Below are 18,457 nucleotides of genomic sequence, written 5' to 3' on the forward strand. Positions count from 1 at the left end.
AATGTTAGCGAAATCCTATCTCAATCAATACACCTGGTGTGTGGTGGCACATACCTGTGGTCTCAGGTACACAGGAGGACATAAGTAAGAGGATCATGGTCAGAAGCAAAAATGCAAGATCCTTCTTGAAAAATAACTAAAGCATAAAAGGGCTGGGGGTGTGGCTCAGTTGGTAAAGTGTTTGCCTAACTTCAAAATCTAGTGCAACAAAAAAAGGAAACTAAGATGAGCATGGTTGATATACTCTCTACACAAGAATAAATATAGAATTCTTAAATTGGCTGAATCCACCATAAGAAAGAGACTAAGGTAGAATGAAAAAAATAGAGGAGAGGAACCAATTGCAGATATAATGCATATGTACATGGAAATATCAGAAGGAAATTTCCTGTGATTTTTTATCTCAAATAAGCAAAATTGTCATTTTTTTCTTCTTCAAAATCAGAGAACAGGAGGATGGAACAGGTCCTGCCCAGAAGGAGGGGTTGGTACCAGTGAGAAGAGGGAAGTGGAAGGGAAAGGGGGTAAGAGGGTGAATACGGTGCAAAAAAATGTGTATACATTAAGTAGATGCAAGAATGATACCTGTTCAAACTATTTCAGGAATAGGGGAGGAGGAGATTAAAGAACTATGGTGGAGGTAGTGAATTCAAGTATGATATACTTGATATATTGCAAGAACTATTGTAGAGACCACAATGTATCCCCACCCAGGACAACAATAAAAAATAAATAAAATGCAAAAATAAATAAATAAGTAAAGTATGTACCCAAAACCTTGGGGGGAAACATTCTATAGAGGCATTCCCAGAAATTAATCCAAAATTAGGTATTTTTTCTGGATTTTGTAATACTATTTTAGATTTTATAGAATTTTTAGTATATATAATTTGTTATTTTCTTATTTTACAAAAATGTTTTAAATCTAATTTTTCTACTCAAAATCTTATATTCTGTTTTACTATTTGCTGGGAGTACATTGTGACATTTACAAAAGTTCTTACATCACAGTTGAACTCACCCCCTCTATCACACCTCCCTTTCCCCATTCCTGAAATAGTCTCATTTTTTTCATTTACATATGAGTACATAGTATTTGCACAATATTCACCCTCCTACACCCTTTCCTTAGATACTTTTTCATCACCAGGTGAAGAACATTAAATGACCACTATTAGGAAAAAATAAGACGAAAAATTTCTAAAGCAAATATGTCTAAGGAAAAACTGAATCATTACAATGAAGTCAGGAGAGGGAGAAAAAATTAATCCTCAAAAGGCATCAAGTAATATGACAAGAATCAGATCAAACATGGTTCATTTCTCAATTAACAAAGATTGTCAGATTGAGTAGATAAAAAGATATTGTATGTACATTTGAAGAATATGCACATCATGTAAAGACCCCAAAACATTGTCAACTGATTGGCAAAGAATACAAGATAAGTGTAAACAAAAAGAAGCAGGGTAGCAATACTGAAATTAGAAAATTTAGGATTCAAAGGAAAGCACATTAAATGGGACAATGGTATAAAATCTCAAAGAAAACTAAAGTCACAGTGAAACATAAAGCAAACACTTCTTTAAAAAGAACAGAGGGAGGAGGGGGCAAAGGGGAGGGGGGATAAATGACCCAAGCAATGTACGCACATATGAATAAAGAAAAAAATAAAAAGAACAGAGGGGAATTTAACATATAGCATTATTCCAGTGAAAGACTAAGCACATTTCCTCCAGAATTTGTTAAATAAAATTCACAAAAATTTCAAATGCAGAACTACTAAATAATTTTCTCAAAAGCCTTCATTTGATTAATATATTTAAAATCTACAAAGAATATTCTATTCAAAGTCCAGAGGAAATATACCATAAGTATCTGCAAAGTAAATTCAATATATTCTCAAACCAAATAGGCCACATTTTCTTATCAAAATATAATAAAACTAGAAGTTATCAAGAAAAAATTAAGCACCCAAGACTGGAAATTTACCAATAGAGTACTTTTCTAGCAAATCAAAAATTAAAAAAACCCCACAAAACACAAGGCTCAACATTTTAGGCTAAATAATTGAATTTGTGAGATAAATTATTAGGTATTATGTCTACTATGTCAATCCTCCAAAGTTTGCACTGTTAAGACTATCATTTGTAGGGTAGTTGAATAAAATGAGGCAGCTAAACTTTGCACTTCCATGTGCCTCCTAATTAAAAAAAAACAGAGAATAGCTATTGTAAATTGATTTGCAAAACAGAAACTCTCCTGCATGCAGTTTTTGTAAAGAAAGAATATTTTCCAACCAAGCAAATCTGAAGGGGAGAAATGATTTTTGTGCACAATGCAAAGTGTGTAATTGCATTGCTTGGTTTCATTAGAGACGGTCTTATTCTAACTGGTGTATAAATCTTTTTTCTATTTGGAAACAAAATTGAAACATAACAATACATTTTCAAATCAAACAGATCATATTTTCTAATCACAATATAATGAAGCTAGAAACTAACAAGAAAAAAATTAAGTACCCAAGACTGGAAAGATACCAACACTGTACACTTCTGACAAACTGAAATGAAAATCACAAACTGTTAGCCACATATTTAGATCCTGTGGGAGTTAACATCTACAGAGGGACTTAATAAGTTGTAGGACCAAGCCAAGCAAAACTCTGCAGACAAACATTACAAGAGAATTGCTATGGACTGAATGTGTCCTCCTAAAAAATTCATATGCTGGAAACTTAATCTCCAAGTTCACGTTAATGTGCTTGTTGGTGAGGTCTGTGAAAAGTAATGAGTATTAGATGAGATTATGAGAATGGAATCCCAACACTAACATAAGTGGCTTTATAAGAAGAGGAAGAAACACTTTCTCTTAAAGTAGCACACTGGCTTTTGTTTCTCCATGTGATGCTCTCTGCCATATTATAAGTGCAGCACAAAGGCCCTCACTGATGCCAGCTTCCTGAATCATAAAGCAAATATACCTCTATAAAATTTGCAGTCTATGGTATTCAGTTACAGTAAGAGAATACAAGTAAGACAAATAGGAAGTAGCTAGTATGATCTTCCTGAGTGGGGACCAGAATGAACCAGTGTGCTTGGAATAGCAAGCAAGGGAGAAAACCCTGGTCGAAGACAGAGGGTAGGTCACAGTGCCCTGAAGGAACTAGGGTTTATACTAAATGTGACAGGAAGCTATTGATGAGGGGTAATTTGATGAGGTTTATAATTTTACAAACACCCATCTAAACGGAACAAACTTGGGGCTAAAAGTAGAAGGGGAAGCATAGAGACTAACTTGGATGCCATCATAGTGGGCTGGGCTAGAGTTGATGATGGTTTGTCCTATGGTGCAAATGGTAAACGTGACATGGAATGGGGTGACTGGTGAGAGAGAAATGGTTACAGAGAAAGAGAAGAATTAGGAAGAGCCCCAGGTTTGTGGGCTAAGTAAGTGAATAAATGGCAGTAAAATTTAATGAGATGAGAAAACCAGAACTACAGGATGAGGATAATGAAGAATCAGAACTTGGGATGGGATGTAGTTCAGTGGTAGAGCACGTATCTATCATGTGGGAGGTTTTGTGTTCAATCCCCAGGACTTTTGTGCATGTACACACAAATGCAGATAAGAATTAGTGCTAGTGTGGGAGAGAAAGAGAGAGAGAGAGAGAAACAGAGAGAGAGAGAAAGAGAGAGAGAGAGAGACAGAGAGAGACAGAGAGAAAGGGGGGAGAGGGAGAGAGAGAAAGAAAGCAAAACATGAAAAATGTGTAATGTTTTTTAGATCACTTTGCTGTTTTTTGTATTTAATAATACATTCATTAATGTATTAATATACATTAATGTATTCATTAATACTTTATGAACATCCAGAAAAAGCCATGGGCTATATACTTCAGATATTACTTAAGAAAGAAGAATCAATGAAGTGAGTTTGAAAAACAAATATTTCATTTACCTAGAAGGCCATTTCTAAACAAACCTTGGGTCACTTTTACTGTAAGAAGGAAGTCAGTAAAGAAGGTGCCAAAAGTTGGACAATTAGGAAAAATGACACCTTAGAAGCCAATGAAGGAAAGATCTGTGATAAACAGTAGGAATCAAGCGAGGAAAACTTTTTTTCATCACAAAAGGAGAGGAGTAAAATAACAAGAACCTCACAAGTTGGAAAGATGAAAGTCACTGATGATTTTGATAAGGATGGTTTGAGTATGGTGAAAGTAGCTGACTACAATAAAAGACAATGGAAGATAAGGATTTTGGAAACAAAATATGGACAATTCTTTTTGAGGAATGTTGCTATAAGTGAGACAAGAAAAATGGCAATGTCTCTGTGAATATGGGAGTTATTTTTAAGGTAAATGATACAATCTAGCAAATTTACATTGATATGGAAATATGAACAGGAAAAAGTTAACAATGTAATTTAGAAATAGTAATAGTGAGATTATAGCACAAGTTCTATGGAGTTAGGATAAAGCAAAACTCAAAATATTTTAACATTTAAATAGTGTTACACTAAACATAAATGAAAATGAAATGATGTAAATACTAAGCATGCAATACTAAAAAATAAGAACAAAATACAAACCAAAGTAGAGGAACAAGAGATTGCCAAAGATAAATTCACATTTAATAAATAAATTTCAAGAGATGGCTCTTTGAAAAAAAGCCAATAAAATTGACAGGCATTTGCTAAATTTCCCAATAAAAGAGAGAGAACCACACCATTTAGGGAACTTTAAGGGGTATAAGCACAAATATCAAGGAAAAACCTTAAGTAATAGACAAATACACATATAGTCATCATTTTACAGATGTTTGGCACTGTTCTTTATATATTACATATATTAACTTATTTAAATCTCACAACAACCATACGAGCAAGTATTTTATTAGCCAAATATCACAGATAAAATGAGGCAGGGGGAAGTAAGTGATTAGGCCCAGATCACCTTCCTAGCAATAGGGAAGGCTGAATTTAAGGCCTCAGTGCTCATTCAAAGGTGTGATTAGGCCCTCGTTTTTTCCCAAGGCTGCTCCTGCTAATCTTAATGAGATCTACAGGTGAGTGGAACAGCATACCTGACCTCAGGCCATACTTCTTCCCTTCCCTATATCCCAGCCCAGAATGATCTAATCTGCTAAAGAGGCTGTTCCCTGAGCAGAAAGGTATAGTAGGGAAGAGAGGGCTGTAAAGCTGGAACCTTATAACTAACTCTTTCTTTAAAAGCCAATTATTAAAATTATATTTTAAGGTATACAGGGATATTTCAATATACATATGCATTATAAACTGTTTACTAGTCAAGCTACTATAGCATTTCCTTACATTTACCACAAGTGTGTGTTTGTGTTTTGAAGCTCTCAGAACATTTCAAGTACACAGTACAATATTAACTACAGTCCCCATGCTGTGCATTAGATCATTATAACTTACTCAACCTAAAAAACTAAAACTTTGTGTCCATTGACCAGCACATATCCATTTCCCTAAATTTGTATTTCAGATACTCAGAGAATAATTTTTTAGTATAAGTATGTTCCAAGCAGTAATTTAGACTTACATTAAAATGTATTATCTGGAATTCCAGTTTAACTGGGCATCCTGTATTTTATCTGGTAAGTCTAAGGAAAGTAACTGTAAGCTTCTAATTTTGGCCTATGTATCTCTGAAACCATAGCTAGCCAGAAGACTGAAGACATTTTAGGGCAAAGACTTCCTTTCATACACAAATTCCAGTGATAAACACTGTCTACACAAGACAATCTAAGATACCTGGTTTTTATAATTTTAAGTTCTCAAATGTGAATATGGGTATAATAAAATTTTATCTGATTCCTGTTTATCAACCAATAAATAGGCAAATTGATGTGTTTAGCCAATGTAAGTTGACAAATGGGTGTTTTTCAGAAGCATTCATTTATTTAAAAAAACTGTGTCAAAAGCATTTGCAGTATGTACACCATTAACAGGGCCCAAAGAACTATAAGAACTCTTTCCTAAAGTACTTATGAATATAAAATCAGGAAATGCTCCCTCAGGTGGCAAAAAATTCTGTCTTAACCATTAAATTTAATGGCTTGACTTCAATAATCATTCATTTGAAAAAAGTCTTTATTATACAAGAATTACCTCTAAAAACATACATCATGAGGTTTAAGGGAAAGCAAATGGGCTTTCACTATATTAGACTTGAATTCAAACCCAAGTTTGAATTCAAAAAAATGTTTTTTGCAAATTTTCAAACCAACAGAAAAGTCAAAAGAATGCAACACAAATTCAGTTTACTCATCTAACTTCAGTGTCAAAAGACACACACACACACACACACACACACACACACAAACACCTCTTCTATTTTGTCAGATCATTTGATTATAAACCAGACATCATGACATTTCATCTCTAGATTCCTTAGCAGGCATCACCTAAAAAAAGAACATTGTAAAGATGAACACTATTATTGCTCATGAGAAAATCAACACGAATTCAATGTCATCATTTAACATATAACTATTAAAAAATTCCCCGATTATCTAAAAAATGTTCAGTATAGTTCCCCATTCCAACCCCATACAATTATTAATCAAGACCTATGTGTTCAAGTTGGCTTCACCCCATCCTTTGGTATCCTTATGGTCCTATACACCAAAATGATCCTGCAACTCTCTTGTTTTTTTCCTAACACATTGACTATTTTGAAGAGTCCAGACCAACTGCCAGGGGAGCTGTGTTACTATATAGATTCTTCTGATTCTTCTTTTTGGAGGGGTAGTACTATGGATGTTTTTATTATTGTTGTGCTGGGGGCACACTGTGACATTTACAAAAGTTCTTACAATATATGAACCATATCATAGTTGAGTTCGCCCCCTCCATTCATGGAATAGTTTCAACAGGTCTCATTTTCTCATTTAATACATGTATACACAGTATTTGAGCCATATTCACCCTCCTACTCCCTTTCCCCACATACTCCCCCCTGCCAATGGTCAACCCTCAAATGGGACCTGCTTTGCCCTCCTGTTCTCCAAGTTTAGAAAAATTTTTTTAAATGACATTTTTAAGATAGCTATACAGGAACTTTCTTTGTGACATTTCCATGTATGAGTCTATCTCATGGAAATGAACCTGAATTGGTTCATCTACATTTTTGTTCTTTCTACCTTAGTCCCCTTCTAATGGTAAATTTCAACAGGTGTAAAAATTCTATATTAATTCTTGTATAGGGAGTACATCAGCCATATTCATCTTAATTTCCTTCTTAACCTCTCATATGTGACCTCCCTTAATGTGATCTGTTTTTCATAATATTGCTTGCAGGACCTTGTACATGCTAGACAAGTGCTGTTCTGTTGAGCTACATCCTAAGCCTGAGATGGTTCTTTTAATGGGAAGTAAATTTTAGAAATCAAGATCTGGATTCTTGATATAATTACTAATGGGTTATGTCTTCTAGGTTCTCTTTATATATCTTAATATATATATTCCATAATATAGCTATACATTTATATATATTTATATATGTGTGTGTGCATGATATACATGTATGTATGTATTATGAGTTAATACAACATGTGCAACTGACATCCAGTACATACTTCTTTATATCTCCTCCTCCCTCAGTGAAATCAACTGATGTTTCCAACAACATTAAAATATTTAGCCATTGGTTCATCCTAACACAAACACGAAATAGCTTCAGAATTACAATGTCAATACCACCAGTAACAAATGTAGTAAATTGTAAAATTATCTTTAGTGGCCTTATAGGTCCAACAAAAATATACAGTTTAGAAAGTATACTTAATAGTCAGTTGAATTAATTCTGTGTGGGTGGGTTATTAATTTCATATACTGCTAAAATAATGTTTATTTATATTCCTACTTTAGTGATTGATCTTTTTCATACTTTGTTTTGCTGTTTTTTGTAGTACTGGGGATTGAACGGAGGGCTATAAGCATAGTATGCAAGTGCTCTACCATTTGACCCACACCCCCAGCCCTTTCAATTGTATTTTGGTTTTGAGATAGGGTCTTTCTAACTTTTGCACAGATTGGTCTTGAACTTGGGATCATCCTGCTTCTGTCTCTTGCTCAAGTATCTGGGATTGCAGGTGTGAACTACTACACCGGGCTTGGTTTTGTTTTTGAATACATATAAAGATGTTTCACACATCAAATCTATGTGAAAGGCTACAGTCAATTAAGTCTTGCTCCAAAACTTCTGTACCTTGTTCTCACCACACATGGATACAGGGAAGTGGATAAACAGCATTTATTCATCTACATCCCTGATTCAACTTCTTGCACAAAAGGTAGTATACTACACACATTTTGTTTCTTGTTTTTTTTCACTTAACAAAATATCTTAGACTCACACTATAAATTCATATATTGTCCTCACTTTTTTAAGCTATTGATTACTTCTTTGTTTATTTAACCTGTTTTTATAGATGAATATTTCAATTATTCCAATATGTTGGTATTACATATAAACTTGTGCATATGTGCTACTTTCAACTCAAAAAGCTAAAAATTCCTACAAGTAGGATCTTTGTATCAAAAAGAAAATACGTATTTTTTTGTATTCATTGTTGACAAATTCTCCTTTATAGGGGTCATATTGTATTGCATTCACAAAAGCAATTGATGATAGGTTCTTTTTATCCCTTGTGCTTGGCCAATGGGATATGCCATAAAGTTGTCAAACATAGAAAATGACAGATTCAAATATTTCAAATTTGGTATTATAATCATGAGAAAGTTAGAGTTTCTCTGAGCCTCAGTTTCCAAGCAATCCTAGTTAACTTTAAAAGGTTGTTCTGATGACCAAAACTATTCTGTGTACATGTATGTGAGGGGATGGTATATGTAAAAATGTATGACTTTGCACATAATAGTAAGTGATACATCTTACTAATATTATTAAATAGTGAGTAAACAGTAAATTTCTCAGTGCTATACTTATTTTAATAAGTAAGCCTCACTAACAAACAGAAAACTATCATGCCTTGAAGTAGAGAATGATAAAGTCAGAGGCCTTAAAGATTATTGAAGACAAGTTGTTTTAACTCTTCTGTAATTGCTGTAGTGACTCCAGAGCATTATGTTAATAATCACAATTCAGATGACAAATCTTTGTTCAGCAGGTAAGAGCACTTTATTTACAGGTTACACCTACCATGGGCCTGACTACGAGATGTGCACACAGATTGCCTATCACTGATTTTATTCTACCCATTGATTTTTATGGTTGAGGAACTGAAGTGCAGAGTTTGGGAAATTCTATTGATGATACAAGTCCATAACAAAGTCAAGATTAAAAACAAGAATTCCTGGTTTCTAGAGTAGTGGTTTTACACACTGTCTCCATGTCTTTCTGTGTCTCTCCTGCAACACACACACACACACACACACACACACACACACACACACACACACACACAGCCCTCTTTTTCTGGAAGACCACCATAGGCTAATAGCATATATGTGCTCTATATCTGAAAGTTTTTGCCAGATTATGGTTTAGGCTAGGAATTGCCGTCTACAAACTAAGTAACTTCTACAAACTCCCATGCTTGCACAGCATGATCATTTACCAATTAAAATCCTTTTCCTGGAAGAAAGATAAGGCTTAGCATGAAAAAAATGGAAAGGGGAGTCTTTACTCTCATTTCCTTTGTGGGAAACAGGAAATGTCTCTCTCTTTCTCTTTCCCTGCCCCATCCTTCTCCATACTTTATTGTGTTATACTAAAATAAACCCTTGCTAAAACTTAAGAAAAATTGAAAGGGTTCTTAAATTTAGATTTGGCTGATTGAATGTCAAGGGAAAATTGGAGAGTAAGCAGGTTTCCAAATGGATAAAAAAAAAATCCTCATAGCCATCTTCTAAGCCACTGAAATATTTGATGCAGTTGTTCATTTTTACTTTTCTAAACAGTGAGGTATCTTTGTAAGCAGAGGTAGTAATCCAATATCCAACTCTGTGAAGAGTCATATCTTGGAGAAGTAAAGAATAACTTGAAGAACAGTCCAGCTGCAGAGGCAAAAAGTGAAAACACAAAATGACAATCATTTCCACAAAGTAATACAAGTGCAAATCAATATACAGCTATGTCTTCACAAGCTATCACTTATCTGACAATCTCAACTCTGTAGCACAGACTTAAATCTTGAATATGAGAAACAGATTTCATATTCAAGAACAATAAAAGTACAAATTAGAAAATATATGCACATTACGAGAACCATCTTATTTAGTTCCAATTCTGAAATTCTGAGAAGTTCATTTTTTATTCTTGAGAGAGAAATGAAGGCATTACATGGTTTTGAGCAGAGGAGTACTGTGAAATAACTTACTTTCAAAGCATTGCTTTGTTTTCATGCTCAGAACAGTTTGTGTGAGGAAGGACACAGAATCTAGCAAACCAGCTAAGAGGTTAATGCAACAACACAGGCAAGGGATTGTAGAGTGTTGGCCCCAAATATAGAGTGGAGTGAATAAGAATTGGTCAGATAGGTGAGGGGAGGGGAGACAGTGAATGGGGCAGAGAAAGGACTCCAACATTTTTACTGGGCAACCACAAGTATGACATTGGTAAAAACAGAAATGGAAAAGAAAATGGGAGAAGTAATTTGGAAAGAAATGTTGATGTTTTCTGATGGTGCCTTGGCATCCAAAAATTCTATCTAGTACTCTTGGTTATAAAAATGGCTGAAAAATAGGTGATATATCATTACAGAAAATTTGCCTTTAAAAATAATTTTGGTGACTATTCATTGATAATTCAAGAAATAAGCTTAAGGTTTTAAATTTCTCACTTACGTAGAACAGATTGTTCCTTTGAAAGACGGGAAAATGAAGCATTAAGTTTCATTACCAGGAGCTGTCCCCTCAGCTCCTTAATGTCACATTAATCACATTAAGGAGTAGTCAGGTTTAATTGCATCAACTTGGGGAAAGTGTTCAGGTGTAGTTAAGGTCTAATCTAAACAGAAGGAGAATGGGCCTATAGGATCATAGAGATAAAAGTGTCCCTCCCTCTTGGACAATTCAACAAGCCTCTAGTAAAACACATGTCTGTTGATTTGTGGAGATAGGAAAGGAAATGGAACTGTGAGAGGCTCTGAGAGAATGAAGTCGGGCGGGCTAACAAGTAACAAAGTAAGAAAAGAGTAAATGGTTAAGCATCAGGAGTTCTGAGGCCTGACTGACTTGAGCAAGTGTTGCTTTCCTCTCAGAAGGATTGACCAAATTGTGTCAAAGGCACCTGTACTCCCATGTTAAGATTCTATAATTTTAAATGAAACTACTTCCAACCAGGGAAGGGGTCATTATTCAAAAGATCCTAGCCAACTGTTCATCACTTCCATTAAGGACTGGATGTGAGGCAAATTGGGGTAGGTTAATTCTAACAGAATTTGTTCCTTGTTACTAAACCACAGAATGAGATCCTAAGAACAATATGCTAACACATTATTGATCTTAAGCATTAATCATCTTAGACTGTGTCATTGGCCTTTGCCACTCCAGGAATTTCTGTTGCTGCTAACTCCTGTCTTATTCATTCAGACATCTGTGATCTAGTGCCAAGGTGTCTGGGAAGATTCATTGCCAAACCTACTCTCCACAGGCTCAAATGTTCAGTTAACCTCTAGTTAAACACCAAGCCTGTTGACTTAATGACAGTGCCTCAGTATCAAAAATTGTATACAGTAGACTTGGCTATAGATGGCAGAACAGATGAGATGTCATTATGTAATTTTGCCATTAAAAATAATTTAGGTGGCATGTTGGGTGACAAATGCCTCTTGTAAGCCCAGGTATTTGGGAGATGGAGGCAGTAGGATCAAGAATTTGTTAGCCCAGAGGAAAGATAGAGTCTCTTAAGTGGGATTATGTTTGCCTATAATGCACTATGGTATAGGTTTAATCCTCAATACTGCCAGAAATAAAATACAAATAAAAGTGAAATAATAATTTAGGTGACTAGTCATTGACAATTCAAGAAATAAAGCACCCATAGGTCTTGAAATATAAGGTGCTCATTGGCAGTGCATCTCCTGGGATGTCTCTCATCATGCTTGCCCTTCTGCCCACTCAATTTAAGACCTTCACAAGGTTGGAAGAGTGGCTCAAGTGGTAGCGTGTATGCTGAGCAAGCATGCAGTTTCAAATCACAGTACTGGCCCCCAAAAAGAAAGACCTTTCCAGACCCACCTAGGCAACATGATCAATTTATTTTACTGTTTTCTAACACTTACATCATGCCTTATGGCTTCATTATCTGCACACATTCATTGATCATCTCTGGTGCAATTAACACACCTCTCATTGTATCTTAGTACAGCTTAGTAACCATGAAAAAATGAAAGGGCATTCTCTTGATACCTTTAGAAAATAATATAGGATGGTTTATAAAACTTTAGAATATAAATTCCTGATTAGGAGGCATGGAAAGGATTAAAAATATTATGCCTAATGTTCCTTAGTTTCCACTTTAATATTCATGTTCACTCTTATTGGGTATCCAAAGGACTGGATGTATGGTATGATATGCACAGTTTAACTCCAGACACTGACTTTGCTGCAGTATGTTTTCATTTATTGTATAGAAAATGACAAAATATTCAAAAGCATCAAAAGATATTATTTCAGACTATATAGGAATTCTAGTCATCAAATGCTTCATTTAAAATATACCCAACAAATAAAGATTGTAAGTATTAGTAAATCAGCTAAAGATCAGGATTGGAGAGTGAGGATGTAAGGAGGGGTGAGCAGGAAGGTATGAAGAGGGAGAGAAGAGAATATGAAGCTTCCTGAAAGACATAAGAGAAAGGATTTAGTGCCGATGTTAAACTGAATTTGGATTTACTACTTTACAAACCATGATTTTAAAATGTGACTGCATTGGTCAAATTACACAAAACATATGATTAAAATTTGAAAACATGCACTTTTTTCACTCTGGGGAGTAAGAATGCAAGAGAGAGAGGAAGACTGAGGTAGTAATGGAAACAATTCATTATTCATTAGTGACTAGAAAAAATATGGATACACAGAATTTAAGTCTATCCTGTAAAAAAAAGTGATCCTGTTTACTGACTGCAGCAATGTATAGCTCACCCCATGGCAGTCATATATATTAAATTAAGTTCTAACTGCCTACAGTTTCATATCTCTACACACAAATTTCAAGTCTCTAACTACTTCAGCATCTTGCATTTCCCCAGCATTGAAGTTTTTACAGGTCGGTGTTCATTGTGGTCCTTTATGTTTCATTTATAATAATTCACTCAGAATGGATGCTCACCTGGTAGAATCATCTTGTTGGAAAAAAAATCACCGATATTAATAACCTGATTAAATGCCGAGGAAAACAATGCCGCTGTAAAACATACATCAGTGCTTCTCCCCTCTCACTGTTTTAAATTCCTGTTTATTTGACTCAGGCACTAGATTTGAGAAGTAAAAAGAGGAACAATACATTCATGTACAACACTTATTTTTAAAAATCAATACAGGACCATAAACATTATGCTAACCTCACAAGAATTATTATGTGTGAAAATATGCTTGACTAAGTAAACACATTGCTTAGTGTTAGATTTTACACTAATTAAAATAATAGGGTCAGATTTCCCCATTGTTACTAACCCTTCCCCTCAAGCAAATTCTCACTGCATTTGGGTGTCTGTCCAGTGTGTTATAGATTCCTTAATTTCACAGTTAATTTATGATGGGGAGCCCCACTGGTAAGTAATCCAACCCAATAGCCACTCAGCCCAGAGAAGATAAACTTGGCTGGAGTTTGATGAGAACTATGTTAAGAGATATTTTCCTAATAAAGAAATGATGGGATAGGATCCCTGATCCAGTCACAGCAACAAGCAGGAACCATGCCAATTAAATGGCCAGCAAACTTGCCCATCTAAAGGGGAAAACAAACCAAAGAAAAGAGGGCAATGAATGTAGGAAATTTCAGCAAAGATGTTAAGCGAATGAGAAAGGGACACACAATGAGAAATGACAAAACAAACCCTGAGAGCTCTTGCCTATTTTAGAACCAGGATGGATGTGTTCTAGAAGGATGATAATTAGTATTTCTACAGAGCAGGGTCATCCAAGGTGCATGTAGTATACACCAATTGATAAGCAATGAACAAGCATGCAGGTGACCACACCAGTGCTTGAAATTGTTTGTGTTTGGAACATTAGTACTGACTGGAAGAGGTTTTAATGATACAATTTCCATATCATTGTCCATATTTCTTCTTAATCAGTGAAGTCATGTGTCCATAGTGATATTAAACTTAAAGAACAAAAACAACATAGTATAACAAGAAAACATAAGATTCAATCATCCCTGAAAATCTTGGCTCTGTAGCTTAACTAAACAACCAAGCAATCTACCCCTCAGGTGGCTCTCTTTCTAAATGATAAAATGTCTTTTTTTACAGAGTTCTTATAAGGACAAAATCAGCATTTAGAAGGTAATTATTACTGAACCTGACACACTTATCAATAAACAGCTTGTATTGTTCTTTTTTATGTTGTTACACAAGGAACCACTACTCCCTCTCCTGCCTCCACAAACAGCAGCTGTAATATTCAAAATAACATTAAATTAATTATATCCCAGTCTCAAGATAAAATCCAGTCCTGAAAAATTCCAGCAGTGAGTCTATTTAGAGTTATATCAATTATATCCTCAACTGACAGGTCAGCTATGTTCACTGAATGTAGGTCCACGATGTCATCCGTGTCCTCCTCTCCTGTCAGTGCTGTAAGTATATTGTCCACTGCATTAAGCCTTATGCCAATGTTAGGATTCATGTGGAAAATCCTAAGTCTAGGAATTTAAATAATCCATAATCTCATTGTGTAGTGAGATCTGTCACAAACACTAGGCTAGGAACTTGATTTCCACTTTGTTTCCTCTGTGTAGCATCCTTCTTCATCCTGAGAACTTCGGGTTATGCCTCCTACCTGTAAACTGCTGTCTTCCCATGGTTATAATGAGATTACCTGCTCTAGCTCATTAGCTAGAATAAATTAAGTAACTAAAGCATCCAGAGAAAAACAAAAACAAGAGCTGAAAGAATCTTGGTGAACGTTGGGATTTAGTACCAGTAGTTAGTGAGGGCCCTTAAAATAACCTGGTTCCTTTCTCTGCCCTGACATAGCATTCCTAATGGTAATCTGCAAATACCCTTTGATTATTCCCCACATATGATTAAGCTAGTTCACTTAGATTGCTATCACTTATAAACAGAGTCCCAGCAAAGGCAAGTGACTTCTCTTCCAAATGTATATTTGCATCAGTCACCACCCTTTCCTTCTAGCAGTGCAGCTGGAAATGCCTTCACTTTTGTGGTTCTCTGTCAATGGGGACTGCAGGCCTTGGTGCTTTCTGAGAGAATGTATTGGATAAGCTCTGAGGCTAAGGTAGGGAAAGATAAGAGGGAGTAGTAAAGAGGGAAAGGAAGCCCACTAATTTCAATCTACTTCTACCCCTCTCAACATTTTTAGAGCCCTTAAACAAAAATCTGCTTTTAGCTTTCACGTTTTTTAGAACACAAGAAATAATCCAAATTAACTTTCTGCTATCCTTTCAGTCAAGACATTATTGTACTTCCATAGGCATTCTCCTACCTGGTTTCTTAGGTTTTACTGCCCTCTGATCCTTGACAGGGTCCCTTTGAAAGTGCCACCACTGCTTTCTTGCTCAAAAACATTCAAATGCCTCTCATGTCCAGACAAATCAAATCTATACACTTGAATTATGATTTCATCTGACTGTTCCAGCCAAACTGAACAACTCTGTGCTTTAACAGTATGACTCACGTACTCTCGGTCTGAATGTTCTCTGGCCCATCCTCTCAATTTTTGCATAAGGAACAGTTTATTCATCCTTTGAGTCTCTATTTAAATTATTGCTCTTTCAGGAACCTTCTTCTGGTCTGAATATCATTCCATATTTGGAAATATTCTCTCCCTGTAGTACATCTCAGCAGCAATTGAGATGTTAATATATTATTGTACATATCATGATTCCAATGTAACTTTGCTGTATGTACCATAACATCATCATCACATTCTTTTCTTTTTTTATTGTTGTGCTGGGGGCACACGATGACATTTACAAAAGTTCTTATAATATATCAAATGTATCATAGTTCAATTTACCCCCTCCATCATTCTCCTTTATCCCCCATTATTCCTGGAATAGTTTCAACAGGTCTCATTTTTCCATTTACATACATGTGTACACAGTATTTACACCACATTTGCACTCCTATACCCTTTCTCCACATCCTCTCCTCTCACACTGGTACCAAACCCCCAGACTGGACCTGTTCTGCCTTCCTGTTCTCTGATTTTGTAAAATAAAAAAATTGCATGCATTGTGTTTACAATAACTGCCCATCATATTTTTTAAATGTACAAATAATAAAAAGCCTATCTTATTTACCTTACTCTGTCCCGACACACTTTGCATGGTATCTTGTACATAACAGGTGTCAGTTAATATTAAATATATACATATATGCCAATTTTATGGCAAACTAGTTTTAAATTTAGTGAGTATCATAAATATTTTCATTAAAAGATCCCTTTGTTGTTCCAACAAGGTAGGAATCTACCTGACATACACAGCAAAAGTCATACTGAAGGTAAACCTACTAGCTGCTGCTTGTCCTGGACTCCTTGAACATACTTCATAGCTATCATCTGGAACTACATCTGCAAAAATGGTCCCCAAAATAATTGTTAATTAAAATTCACATGTGATTAAACACTGTATTCAAACTTAGCCTAAAGATAATACAGAAATATGCTTACTAGCCTCTGTAAGTTTTCAGTCCTAATCTATACAACAGAAGGGCTATCTTAAGGACTCCTTAGATCTAGTTCATAGCTCACAGTATTTTATTCTACAATTTTAACAATTTGCCTGCAGTTTTAGCTCCATTTTCTCTATTCAAGCCTCAGTTTCAAGCATTCCTAACCCATGAAGTCATCAATGAGAATTTTGTCTATGAAGTATCCTCTCTCCTTTATACTTAGAGCACATAATTTCCTCACTTTTTCACACTTTGCTTAAAGGTTTGTATTATATATGCATAATATATAATCTTGCTAATGAAAGTGTAACTTCTCAAACCTGATAACTGTTACATCAATGCACCTTTGAAACATCCTCCTAATCTACTTGGGGGGGGTCACATGTTTTCTGAATAGATAATTTCTGAATGGGTTTATAATCTCCTTTCATAAGACATAAAAAGATATAAAGATAATTTATATAAATACCTAATTTTTATGGATAAAGAATGAATTACTGAGGCCAATAGGAAAAGGGGAACAGGTACTAGAGAAAAGGTTAGATCAAAAAGAATTAACCTAGAAGGTAACACCCACGCACAGGAAATCAATGTGAGTCAATGCCCTGTATAGCTATCCTTATCTCAACCAGCAAAAACTCTTGTTCCTTCCTATTATTGCTTATACTCTCTCTACAACAAAATTAGAAATAAGGGCAAAATAGTTTCTGCTGGGTATTGGGGGGGGAGAGGGAGGGGGCGGAGTGGGTGGTAAGGGAGGGGGTGGGGGCAGTGGGGAGAAATGAACCAATCCTTGTATGCACATATGAATAATAAAAGAAAAATGAAAAAAAAAGAATGAATTATATCATATTCTAGAGAGAAAATATTACATGGAATAACATCTACATTTTGGAGATTTTTAAAAATAATGTTGCTAAATAATACTGCTACTAAAATTTGTTTACAGCATGAATGGAATTAGGCCAGTGGAGTTCTTAGTTTCTCCCATGGCTCTACAGGCAAAAGCATGCTGCAGGTCTTTTAAGAGTAATCATGAGATGCAACAAACATAACACAATGTGATTAAATAATAACTATGTGATTCTTATTTTGAAAGTTGGCTGTCTTTTCCATTCTCAATTAAATAATAAATAACTGGTATTCTATCTATATAAATAATAAGAAAAATAATTTGGTAGAGAATTTTAATTTACTTTCATTATTGATTGATTGTTCTATCTAACTGTACTATTTTTGTGTCAATCAAGTTTTAGTAGAAATTATGGAACATCACAGAGCCAATAAGAAAAGAAACCTGCAACTATGCTATAGGGTGCCAGATCATCTTACCAGAAACCCTTACCAGAAACCTTTTATATTATTTCTTTAGCCTTCTTAATGAACACTTTCTGTACAAACACCAAGTGGTTTGGAAGATCAGCTGTGAGATTATATTCAAAGGAACCCATCTGCCAAACAAAACCAAAATATTAGAGTAATACTACTGAATATACTAGCTTTATACTTTTTTCTTACAAATTACCTAAAACTCTAAGGAAAAAGAGATAAATATCTACATACTATTTGAGAACAATACATTAGAAAATGGTTTTAAA

At 35.0% G+C, this 18,457-nt stretch overlaps 1 long non-coding RNA gene across 1 annotated transcript; it reads right to left on the bottom strand.

Annotated features, from left to right (window-relative positions):
* Nucleotides 1–9,143: 9,143 nt before the first annotated feature.
* LOC141410884 (uncharacterized) lies at nt 9,144–18,185 on the bottom strand. Its single transcript, XR_012435691.1, has 2 exons — nt 13,325–18,185; nt 9,144–10,044 (listed from the first exon to the last, which is right to left on the bottom strand). It is a non-coding gene; the product is annotated as an uncharacterized lncRNA (long non-coding RNA).
* Between the last annotated feature and the right edge of the window lie 272 nt (nt 18,186–18,457).

This window comes from Castor canadensis, chromosome 9 (genome assembly GCF_047511655.1).
Source record: "Castor canadensis chromosome 9, mCasCan1.hap1v2, whole genome shotgun sequence".
NCBI lineage: Eukaryota > Metazoa > Chordata > Mammalia > Rodentia > Castoridae > Castor > Castor canadensis.